The sequence below is a fragment of the Equus quagga genome, chromosome 4 (genome assembly GCF_021613505.1).
Source record: "Equus quagga isolate Etosha38 chromosome 4, UCLA_HA_Equagga_1.0, whole genome shotgun sequence".
NCBI lineage: Eukaryota > Metazoa > Chordata > Mammalia > Perissodactyla > Equidae > Equus > Equus quagga.
In genome coordinates, this window is record NC_060270.1 from 104,260,815 (window position 1) to 104,273,491 (window position 12,677).

The window sequence follows — 12,677 nt, forward strand, 5'->3', positions numbered from 1 at the left end:
CTTCTCTCTCCCCAATGCCTGCCCCAAGGCCCCTCTACAGAATCCTAGGATTACAAGGGAAGTCGTTTTAAAACAGCTCATCTTCCTGATTCCTCAATTCCCTCCCAATTGTAAAGTGTTGCAATAGGAAATATAAGCAATCAGAGGATTCCTTCTTTAAACAGAGTTTGGTTATAAAGGATCCTGGATTCCAGGACGCCAAAGCAGTATAGGTTCTTAAGCGAAATGAAAAAATTGTTGTTTGAAAGACTTGTTTGGAAGTGTCTGGTAATACCATTTAGAAGGGACTGGAAGAAGAAAACTAGGTATTAAGCTATAACGGCCTCGGCTAGGCTGGCATTACTAGGGAAGGTAAGGGTCAAACCAATCCAGCAAAGGGAGAATCTGCAGAACTTGGTAAGATTAAATAGAGAGGAAGGAGACAAAGAAGGAGTCAAAAATAGCCTTCCAGTTTGTAAATCCAATATGGTCCTACGGACAGATACGGGTAAGCGCATCTCAAACTTGGTGCACAGTGGAATTGCCCGGGGAGCTTTAAAAGACCCTGATAACTCGTTCTTACCCCCAGAGATTCTGAATTAATTGGTTAGGGGTGCAGGCGAGGCAGTGGGATTTGAAAGCTCCCCAGGTAATTCAACTATGCAGCCAAGGTTGAGAGCCACTGAATTAGAAGGGCAGGGAGTCCTGGCAGGCCTGGAGAAGGTGCTTTACAAACTATTGACTGCTGTTCTTATGGTCCAGCTAATTTTTGTTAAAGTTGATTTTTGTTAATTCTTTGGCTAATATTAAATACTACCATATAACTACACATGACAGTTATGTGTAGTAGCCTTTTTTTCCGATATTATCCTGTCAATAGATCTCTATGGTATTTCCAAGGACACCAGCCTCTGTGTTTTTCCAATGTTAAAAAATCAAGGATAAGACATCTCCACTAACAAGAAATGTGTGTAAGTATGTGTGTTAAATGCTATCATTTCAAAAGTTCTCCTTTACAACACATTGTTATTACAGGATAATAGTGATGTTTATCCAAAAACTGTCTTTCCTTAATGCACACACACATATACACCACACACACACACACACACCCATACACACACACAATGCAGAGACTTATAAACAGCATATTACGCAGGCATTCTCATCTTGAAATACTATTTAGTCTCTATGAAGGCATTACTAAAAGTCAAGAGAAGTTCAGCATTTACTTTGCCTAAACATAGTAAAAGCAAGAGAAATGAAATTTTAAGTCACAGCAACCTCTAATATTGGCATGGTCTTTTTTTTTTTTTTTTTTATTTCCTTTTTCTCCCCAAAGACCCCCAGTACATAGTTGTATATTCTTCGTTGTGGGTTCTTCTAGTTGTGGCATGTGGGACGCTGCCTCAGCGTGGTCTGATGAGCAGTGCCATGTCCGCGCCCAGGATTCGAACCAACGAAACACTGGGCTGCCTGCAGCAGAGCGCGCGAACTTAACCACTCGGCCACGGGGCCAGCCCCAAGCATGGTCTTTTTGAGTTTTTAAAACTCTTCTACAAACATTATCCAGATGGACCCTAACAATAGTTCTATTATTGAATCATTACAATTTTCTTTTTCTAGATGAGGAAATGGAGGTCCAGAAGTTAGATAATACGCCCAAGTCCCAGGGGTAGAATTTAACCCATTAAACCTCAGGTCTTTCCTTTCCTAGTTCAGTTCTCTGTTGTTTGTCTCAAGCAAACAGTTTAGTTTCAGGTGCCCACCCTCAACTGAGGCTCTGAGAGGGACAGGTCAATGTGTCTCCACTCAGTGATCTCACTTTCCTCTATGTCTCACAGGGCTTTATCAATGCAATCTAATAAAACATTATTTTCTACTTTTATTGGAGCTATAAAAATGTGTTCATGTAAGATTGTAAGAGTTGTGTTTCCTCTCCTCAAAGCACCTAACATACTTTCATGTACTGAACCAGGTATGGGAATATATTCTCTCACGTCTGTATTTGTTAAGACTTTTAGTTCAGAGTCACAAATATCTTTTGTCAAATTAATTTATACTCCTTCTTCCACCCTCTTGTGAAGCATACAGAAGCCATCTATTATTTTCTAAATGGCAAACAGCTCTTCAAATAAGGAAAAACTATTACCATATCTTCCCTGAAGTCTTTCTTCCTATTGCCAAGCCAAATTCTCCCAGTTTCTTTAATAATTTAAAATAGCACAAGTTTGGGCCAGCCCGGTGGCATAGTGGTTAAGTTCACATGCTCTGCTTCGGTGACCCGGTGTTCATGGGTTCAATCCTGGAGTAAATCTACACACTACTTGTCAGGCCATGCTGTGGTGGTGTCCCACATACAAAATAGAGGAAGACTGCCACAGATATTAGGTCAATGACAATCTTCCTCAAACAAAAAGAGGAAGATTGGCAGCAGATGTTATCTCAGGGCCAATCTTCCTCACCAAAATAAACAAATAAATAAATAGCACAAGTTTTTCAGATCATTTACTCTCTTTGACAATATCTTCTGGATAAAATTCACCTTTGGCAGAGGTACTCCAGGACTAAAACCGTGACTTCAAAAGTAACATGGTGCATGTAGAGTTCAGAGGAACTACCACCTCCCTTGGTAGGGACCCATGATTTAAGACTAAGGTTATGTTAGCTTTCACAGCCACCACAACTCATCAATAGGAAGGCTGAGTCTGCTCTTCTTCTGGGTCAATATTAATGATCTAACAGTATCATTATCTGAAATAAGTGAAAGAATATTTTAATTTGTATATCTGAGCTCTTCAAATAGTTTTTCCTAAGACATGAAATACAATGCTCCTGGATGAATAACTGGGAAGCCAAAGCAAGGAATGCTCACAGACAGTCTGGATTTTCATTATGGCTATTGAAAGAGAACTTCACTCTCCCAGCAATGGGTTTCTAGAGCTACTATACAGACACGTGGCGCAAACTACCAAGAGAAGATTATCATGAAAACACATGAAGACGACAATGCATTTTTTTAAAGCAGCTTTGTGGCAAAAATCATAGCAAAACATATCAAGGACACAAAACTATCTGAGAGAGTCATCAAGTTTAGACTTCTTCAGTTTGGCATTAAGCCCCATAACAACTTCTCAATCAATTCATCCACCGAGATGATTAAAACAGTACAAAAGCAATGACTGAGAAATAGTGTCACAACATGTCCTAAGTGGTGGAATTCTAACGAGTTATCTTCGAAGTTCAGAATAGACTTCAACTTTAACTCTTGCAGTTAGAAAAAGATGGGTACCCATCTCCCCATCCTAATTTATCCTGTCATAAATAAAAGGAGGATGAATTTCAAATTACCTCTACTCATGACAGTTTTATCCCAGACAAGGTTCCTGCCACAAAACAGAGGGTGAAGGACTTCTAGAAGAGCCCTAATTGCCATAATGTTGATTAAACGTACTCTCAACGCAGGGGAGAGATTTCTGCGGCATGGCGGGGAAGTCCTTCTAGTGCTATTAGAAAGCCCTTCAAGTACAATCTTCTGAAAGTGCTCCTTTGATGAGCAATACAACAACATACCTGAAGTTTCATTGCTGCGTAAAGCAGAAGTGGGAGTGTAAAACAGTGAGAAATGTAGGCAACACTGCCGTATATACACTGTGATATACATTTCTTGTTATGAACCATGCAAGAAAACCAGGTTTATTTTATAGTTAGAACTTTTTTGAGGTGAACTATTGTCAGGTTCATATGATCAATTCTCATCGTACCTCATTTACTAGGCTTGGCTCCAAGTGACATTTTGCTATTTTCCCAAATCATATACACATTCTTAAGGGATAAGTGTTACCAACACTAAAGATAATCAGAAGAAGTGACATGGGACGGAAAGTACTTCCCAAGCAGGAGGGCCAAATGTGCTTTGAAGGGCAGAATATTTACTTATATTCGTTGAATGAGGTTTGGAAAATGTGTATAATTTAAAATCATCAGTCATTAGTAACACATTTCATATCATGACACGTGTGAGATTGTGTATACAAACACATACCCATACATATGTAGAGCTAGATGCTTCCAGAGAGTTCTCTTTTGGTTAAGAATAACGGTATTACCAAAATGACACATAAGGTTTACATCCTGATTCTCAGAGGCATTCGAAAGGTTTAGAAGAGAAAAGAAACAGAACGGTATTCAGAACAATAAAACCATCAGGACTTCCCTAACTCCTTGTCCCCTGCTCGCCAAGCCCACCCCAGATTCTTCAGAGAAAATACTGAAGGAGTCGTAGCTAAACATTTTAAACCAGTGTTAGGCTTAGCCAACAAGACAAACAAAAACCTCCTTCCAGAACAGTTATGTAGGAATGGTAGCTGCAAGCTAAACCACTAGTCTTTGAGTGCTAGTTTAGAGAGAGGAACGCACTGTCAATTGACACTTGCCTTTTACAATTTGAACACAGTCAGGTCACCTGACCCCCCAGCCTCATACACAGCTTAGTAAACTGCATTGCTCCCCAAAGAATAATTTATCTTTTCCGTTTCAGAGTGCTAGACTTCACTCCAAAATGAGGTAACTGAGAGTGGTCAACCGACTTCACATCAAAGCACTGCTCTTTGAGAAAGAGAGTCAAAAATAGAGACTCTAGTAACCAAAGCAATTCGTTTACATTTTTTCCCACTTACCATTTGATTAAGTACCTTCTACGTAGGGAACAAGATGTTTTGCATTGTAACTAACAATGCAAACAAAATTTAGCAGTATATTAATTTTTTACTCTAACATTAACTAGTTTTTCATAGTCTGTTTTTAATAGTAGTCCTGTATTCAAAGTAGGAATAAAAAGTAAATAATAACATGCAGAATCAAATCAAGGCTACGGAATCCTCACAAATCTTCAGTCAGGAAAGCCAACATGTCTAACCAAAAGACCACCAAACGACATCATCCCAGGTCAGTGAGTTAGGAGTTAGTGCACAAATGCTTTAGAAAGTCAGGCATTAACCCTCTTAGTGAAAACTGCATAATGTGCCAATTATATTTCATAAAGTAAATCCCAAGGATTTGATTTATCTTATGTCCTACTCTCCTTTAATAAAATTTGTCAGAAAATATTTGGGCATACAATTTCACTTTACAAAGAAGTTATTTATATGGCATTCATTCTCACTCTCAGTGATGCATTCTAAAACCAATCTCTTTATGCCCATGCTTGCTTATGAAAGACACATCATGTGAAAGATCCAGGAGATCAATCATCAATGGAGTGAGTAGCCAATGATTCCTACTGTGTGCTCACCATGGGGGAACTTGGGAATAGAAGACATGGTCCTAGGTCTAGCCTTCAGGTTGTAAAATGGCAAACAAAAATAAGACATAATCTAACAGAGAACTGTATGTTATAGATAAAGTGGTGGAACGATTAGAATTGAAGGAGATCAGCAGCCTAAAACAGTTATACATAAGATGACCCTTGATACTGGCTATATAGAATGAAGAGGATTTGGAACGCATGAACAGAGGCAAAAATGGAGAAATGTGTGCACAATATGTCTATGGGAAGTTGAAAAAGAAATCCCTGCTTAGAATGGAAGATGAGTCTAGGTGATTGTAGCCTTAGAAGTAAGAGGGAATTCAGACTCAGTGCAGCGAAAGTTGCGAGCTTCAGAAGGCTTCTGAGCAAGAAGTAGACATGGAGAAGGTCGTATTCACCTGACTGTTCAGCAGGACAATATAAGTGGGTGGGAGGAAGGAGAACCTAAAGCCAGAGCTGATAACTCTAGAATCCTCTCTCATTCAACAAAATAGGAGAGCAAACTTTAGGAAATTTCTGTTCATGTTTTCAGAAAAGGACAAGCAGGGTCTAACAATGATTTGTAGAAAGAGAAGCAGAGAAAGCAAGTAGCCTATCAGATGACTAATACAACAGTGAGATTATGAGATGCTGGAAAGAAATCCCAGCTCTGGCATCAAGTTTTTCAAATGTAACATGGCGGAGACAAAGCTCTACACTGGAAGTCCTAAAGTGTTGTTCATCCCTTCATGACTGGCTTCGTGGGTCCCACATATGTGTCTTGGTCTCATATATAGTTTAAATTTCCATACCATATCACTTCTCAATATTTTGAATTTTCATTCTGTCTATGCCTGTTTTTATGTTTGATTCACTCTCAGACGTGCTTTAGACACATCAGAAAGAGAATTTTAACTATAAAAAAAAGAAATATATGGTTAACCAACAGAGAGAGGAACCAAACAATACCATAAAATGGAAATGATCAACCTTTTTTAAAAACAACAGAGAATTTCAATCGACTAGTGTTCAAGTAGTGAGTCACTCTGAATTACACAGAGCCTTGACCAATATTTATTGCTACATGTTTTAGAAGCAATTTCCATTTTGATGGGTTGCTTCAAAAGTGGTATTCTGAAGCAGTTAGGTAACATAAAAATATAGGATCAAGATTATGTCTGTCAGATGAAAAATACAGCATTTATGCAGCATTATATAATCCATTCGCTGGTTTATGAGCCCAAGGTCCCCATGGGAGTGTCACAAACCCACATAATATGCTACAGGGTTATATTTTGCATTTGAGAATCCAAATGAGAAGGAAATACTCTCTAAAACCACAAGTGTAACTAGAATACTTGTACTCAGTACCATGAAATAAGCCCCAAATTACAAATAATCTTAATTTGGCAGCTTAAGATGTCCTCAGTTTGGGTGACCCAGACATTAAAGGACATGCACTTTTTCTCCAGTATGTTAGTAGTCCTCAATTGTTAAGATACATAGCACATAAATCAGATGGCCAAATTGGGCCTATGAAAGAACAGTTACCAATGATTCAATGTCAAGGAAGCCAACTGCAGTGTTCCCCAAGGATGAGGCCAGTATTTCTTAAACACTCCAGCTAACTGCCTTCAATAAAGAAAGAACACATGATACTTAATTTCAAAGATGACATCACACCGGGATAGCTGCTGTGGCTAACTCAGGAGTGGACATAATTGGAATTCACAACAAAAGGTTAAATCGTGGACATAAATTTAAAAATAAAATAATGGGTAGGGATAAGATTATACATTTATGGAAGAAAAACATACAATGGAACAGCAATCTCTAGCAGCAGAAACAAATGCATAGAACACCATAGAACTTAAAAAGAACCAAAAACTAATCCTGATTGGGAATGGAACCATTTTCAAAAAGTGTATCTAATCTGGATAAATACATACAATATATAAAATGTAATAAAGCAGTTACGTAATTCTCTGGTATTTAGTGTGATTATTAATAATAACAGCTCCATCTAGAAATTATTTAAAAGTGGGTAAAATAGAATTTATGGAAATATTAAAGAAGTCTGAATTATTTAATCTAGAGAAGTAAAAGCTGAAGGGTGGTTCAAGAGTTTCTACCATATAAAAGATTATTTTGCACATATTTAGTTGCTTTACATTCTAAAGATGGAGGAATAAAAAGAATGCAGTTCATGTTGCAAAGATAGATTTGTAACCAAAAATGTAATTTTATAATTTTAAAGTTTTTGAAATAGGTGACTAAAGTTAAAATTCTTTTGGGTTCTTAGCTTATAGGCCTTACCCCAATCAATGATTGTTAAAACTGCAGACTTAGTTCAGACTAAGACTGAAGATTTCCTTAGACAATATTAGGAATTGACTTCCAACTCTTGACATTTTCCAACATGCTTTTGGGTGAATTATCAACCCATATTGCCTTTCAGTCTTTTGCTTAAGAGTCAGGACCATGGGACTCAAAAACAAATTTTTTCCCAAAGGAAATGGACCGTTGACCATTGACCACAGAATTAAGAATACTATGCACACTGTTTTTAATATAACACTAAATTTATCTTTCAAATTAATGGGGTTTCTTGAGGTCAAAAACTGACAGTCCATGTACAAAATGCAGACTGTACAGTGTTTGTAAAATCTTTGATTAGTTACCTAATACTTTAAAAAACTGGTATAATTTACATAAAAATGGAGTATCTGGTACATCCAGAAAAGACAAGAAAATCTGGAACCCTGTGTCTTTATTTTCACGAATCAACAATCTGCTAGTGCTCAGTGATGACAAAGAAAATAATCTTACTATCTGTCTTCCTTCACTTATTTCTAACAAATCTGGTCCTAGGAGGCATCTGAGTTTGTTGTCTCTGGTTTACAAGTGCAGACATTTTCTTACTTCGCTACATGATGTGACCTATTTTAAACAGTGACTTCAATATGCCTAGAACATAGTGCAGCCATTAACTAATCTAAGAGTAACTTAACACCAGTAAGTCAGCAAGTGGCAGCCTTTAATGACTGGTTACACAGTTCAATCTAGCCAGATCTCATTTGGTTACCAAATATTTCATTTTACCTACACTAAAATAGTTAGTGACAATCAACTCTCCCTCACGTTTCGAGAATTGAGGACAAAATTAACCCTTTTAAGAATTAAAAGCAAACAAAAACAAGAGTGGGAGTTGTAGAATAAGGAAACAGGGAACTATGTACCACAACCAGGGCCAGAGGAATTTGTAATTACAATAAAGAACAGAACGTTCCGTCCAAGGAAAAGACGAACCAAAATGCTTTTCATTTGTTTCCAAAGATTCTCTTCAAGAAGTGAGGAAAGATTCAGAGGCAAAAATGTTTAAAGCGAAGATGTTTAAAGAAAAATTTCAAACGTTCAATCAAATTCATCTTAAGCATTTGTTTTGTTATACCTAGAGAAAAGACTATTTTTCTAACATTGCTGTCTTAGCAAATAAGGCTATGTTTCACACACAAAAAAAATGTTCTATTTTGTATTATGACTGCAAACTATGAAAAACAAAATTGTTGAATCAGAAATACAAACTGAATTTTTTAGCACATGGAGTTCTAACCAGGTTTAAATAGAAGGATTTTATATTGTCACTTACTTGTTCAGATAAAAGATTATCACACGAGAACATGATTCAGTAAGGAGCACAGGCAGGCAAACGGCTGGTCTTTCTAGACACATCCAGCAGATTAATTGGAAGTACCAGTAGGAGATGTTGGTGCCTTTCATAAGGTAAGATTATTTATAGCTATGCTCTTAAGTATGGTGTTAGAAACAAGCTCAACAATATACAGCAATATGATTGCAAACGTAGTTTCTTATAAGGAGCTAGGTGCACCTCGATGCTTAAAATATAATCTATGTTTATGCATGGCAAGGAGGCTAATCATACCTCTTCAATTAAATGAAACAGCCCAAATTTAAAGCAATGAAAGAATTAGGAAAAGAAGTTAAAAAAAAAAAAAGTCAATCTACTATACATGTCTTTCTATTGAAGATTATAATTCCTAGAGGGGTTTGACAGTCTATTCTGGAAAGGTAATAGAGGAGACAGACTTCTATTAATGTTGTGTCCTCTGACATCTAGTCTGTGAAAATAAAAGGAGAGAGCATTAACTTTTAGCCGTGGACATGTTAAAAAAGAAAAAAATAACAAATGAGCAAATTCTAAATAGCAATGTGGAGCAAGGTGACCCAGCCTAGTTTAACAGAGAACCAAAATGTAATCAAATGAAACCTATGATCTTTGTACCAAAGAGAGTGAGAGAGACAAGTAGGCAAACACAATTTAAGAATCCGTGAAGAAAAAGTAAAGGAAGTCACATGCAATAGGTAGTCCCTGAAAGAACTCTAGTTCTAAAAAAAGGCAGCTAAGCCCCTTGGTACTTCCTTTAACCACAGCTTCACCATCTCCCTATGATCCATTTTCACTGAAGGAAATGAAAGGGAACTCAAACCAAGAGGGCAGAGGGAACCAGAGTGATGCGAACTGGTCATGAACCGCCTGAAACCAGACCTCTAGTTTCCAAGGAAAGTAAATCCCACTGACTGTGTCTCAGCCTCTAAGCAAATTCCACAACTGGCACAGATCCTTTATCTAATCAAGGGGTGGTAGAGTGTGTCGGTCTGTATGTGTTCAGTGGAGTGAGGGGGAGCCAAGGAGACCAGGAGGAAGGAGTTGAATCCTGAGGAAGAACCACAAGAGCAAGGAGGATGACAACATGAAAAGGCAGGACACAGACTGGGTACCATTCTCTCACTCTTTCTCCAGCGCCTAGCACAGTGCCAGCACATCGTAGGTGCTCAATAAAAAGCCTGGTGATTCAATCAACAAAAAAGTGTATCTGCTGAAATTGCAAGTGCACTTCACAAAGTCTTACAAAATGTTAGTTATCAGGGAAGAAGCGTGCTTCCTCCTGATGATCAAAATCGAAAGCAACGAAAATTAGAGTAGTCACGTCGATAAGGAAACCTATGGATACAAAAAATACATATGAAATAATCCTTCAGGTTAGAAAAGAGAATTGAAAAAGGACACATCCATGCCAGGAAAAACTATTAAAAATAAAACATATTATTTCATTTCTGGGAGAGACCCAATATTGCCAGTAAAGTACTTTTTTAAACAATATACTAAATGTCTTATTACAATGTATCTGAAGGGATAAGAAATAAAAATGTTAGATGATACTGTGAACTACAATGACCTAAATATCATATAAACACACTAAGGCACATTGCTCCATATTTACTTTCCTTAGTTGTTTTGGAACTTCTGAAATCACACAGGTAACACAGCACCTGTTATCTTGGCCTTCCTTACAAGAGCTTTATAAGCTTATATGTTTTTCTCTTGAGTTCATCCAAGGGAAGAGCTGGAGGGGCCAAGAGCTCTCCGCCATCATCTCAAAGCCATGATGCCTGGCCAGGTTTTGTTTCTGTCAATATTCCGTATGCCCAGGTTTTTCTTCTTCTTCTTTTGATACTGTAAGGAGATACATCATTTCCAAGCAAACATCCGTGCTCACTAGAGACAAGAGCCATTAAGCAGTTAGTCCCTGTTAACTGGGGATAAAATTTTTTATAAACTACTTGGAAGAATAAATGCTTAGATAAATGTTTCCCATAGTATGTTCCATGGAACTCCAGATAATATAGTTTAATCAGTTTGGGGAATGCTGTATATTATAACCCTCTCTTCAAGTTTCTTAAGACACATTAGCATTCTAGAGGTTTTGAGAGGTCCCATTTTAAAGAAACCTGTTTAACTGTAACCCAAACTTATTTGACCATGGAACCCTCTCTTTCGCAAGATGAAGTGGAGGAAGGGGTGGTGGTGCAGGTAACTGGCTTAGCTTCTCATAACATTTCGACAAAATGCAGAACCATAACTGGATGGAAACTTAGAAAGTGTCAATTCAATCCCTAACTTACACTTGAAGAAACCAAGGTCCAGAAAAGGAAAATCATTTGGCCAAGATTACACAGGCATTGTCTACACTGGGAGCAAAAACATTAGCTATTCTCTTTTTTTTTTTTTTTTTAAAGATTTTATTTTTTTCTTTTTTCTCCCCAAAGCCCCCTGGTAGATAGTTGTATATTCTTTGTTGTGGGTCCTTCTAGTTGTGGCATGTGGGATGCTGCCTCAGCGTGGTTTGATGAGCAGTGCCATGTCCGCGCCCAGGATTCGAACCAACGAAACACTGGGCTGCCTGCAGCGGAGCGCGCGAACTTAACCACTCGGCCACGGGGCCAGCCCCTTAGCTATTCTCTTTTGCTGCCACACTTTTTTACTACTTCACCAAAAACAGAAAAAGTCAGACTAGATACTCCCACAACCTACCCTGTAACTTCTCTACCTCCATCCTCTCCGAGCCCTCCTATTTCATAGGCTAGCCCTTTCAGTTGGGCACCAGACCACATCCTCCCCACCTCCTTTCGGATCTCATGCTCACACTTGCCCCTTTCTCTTTTGTATTTTGTGTCCCCTTCTCTTTTGACTTTCACCGTCAATTTTAAGAATGGTCAAGTTCTAGCTTTCTTCATCTCAAACTACCACCTTAGTCACTCTTTGCCTTCACTGCCAAATTCCTTTAATGGTGACTATATTTAACATCTTCCTCAACTTTCATTCACTCCTTAATCATTAAAATCTGGTTTCATTCTCCCCTACTCTCCTGAAAAATGTCCCCACCAGTTAATGCCACACCCCACCACGCTCCAGCCACAGGGGACTTTTCGTTTGCCATTGTCTCTTGAATATCTAAGGCACTTCTACATCTCTAGCCTAAGTAAAATGTGCTTCCTTTTACCCTCTGCCTACCTTGTCTGACAAGCAATCCCCTCAGCATCTTACCTCAGCTCAAAATTCACCTTTTCTAAGAAAATCATCATTGATTCCTTACCGTTTGTCACACTTCCTTCAATGTACATGCAAAATATCTTGTACACACACACACACACACACTCTTTAACTCATGTGTTCACATGTTGTTCAACTAGGACACATTTGAGAATGATAGGAGACTATTAGTAATGATGCCAGGACACAGGTATAAACTGTTACCATCCCATGCAAACTAGGACGGATGGTCCCCATAATGAGAGCACTTACCAGTTGTAATTTACTTATTTACACGTCTGCTTTGTATCCAACAGACTACAAGTTCCTCAGGGACAGAGACCTTTGCCTACCCAGCATAATCCTTAGCACATCTTGGATTCTTAAGAAATAACATTTCTTGAATGAAGAAGCCAAATGAAGATATTAAAAGAAACTGTTCTAAAAAGAAGACAGTTAATGATAACAGTGCTTTCTTTAGCAGGAACAAATTTTTAATAAGAATAGATGTTAAGTGGT

The 12,677-nt window shown here is 38.0% G+C and overlaps 1 protein-coding gene across 5 annotated transcripts in view; it reads right to left on the reverse strand.

Moving 5' to 3' along the window:
* FIGN (fidgetin, microtubule severing factor) overlaps positions 1–12,677 on the reverse strand; it is a 126,919-nt gene that overhangs the window by 73,186 nt on the left and 41,056 nt on the right. Inside the window, exons 1-2 of one of the 5 annotated variants that reach the window (XM_046659610.1) lie at positions 8,916–8,942; positions 6,818–6,898 (exon numbers count right to left, since the gene is read on the reverse strand). The exons of 3 other annotated variants lie outside the window; for them this stretch is intronic. The gene's annotated coding sequence lies outside the window, so the exon portion shown is untranslated. Of the gene's footprint in view, positions 1–6,817; positions 6,899–8,915; positions 8,943–12,677 lie in introns of those variants that run through there. One more of the 5 variants, XM_046659608.1, reaches the window with a different exon arrangement.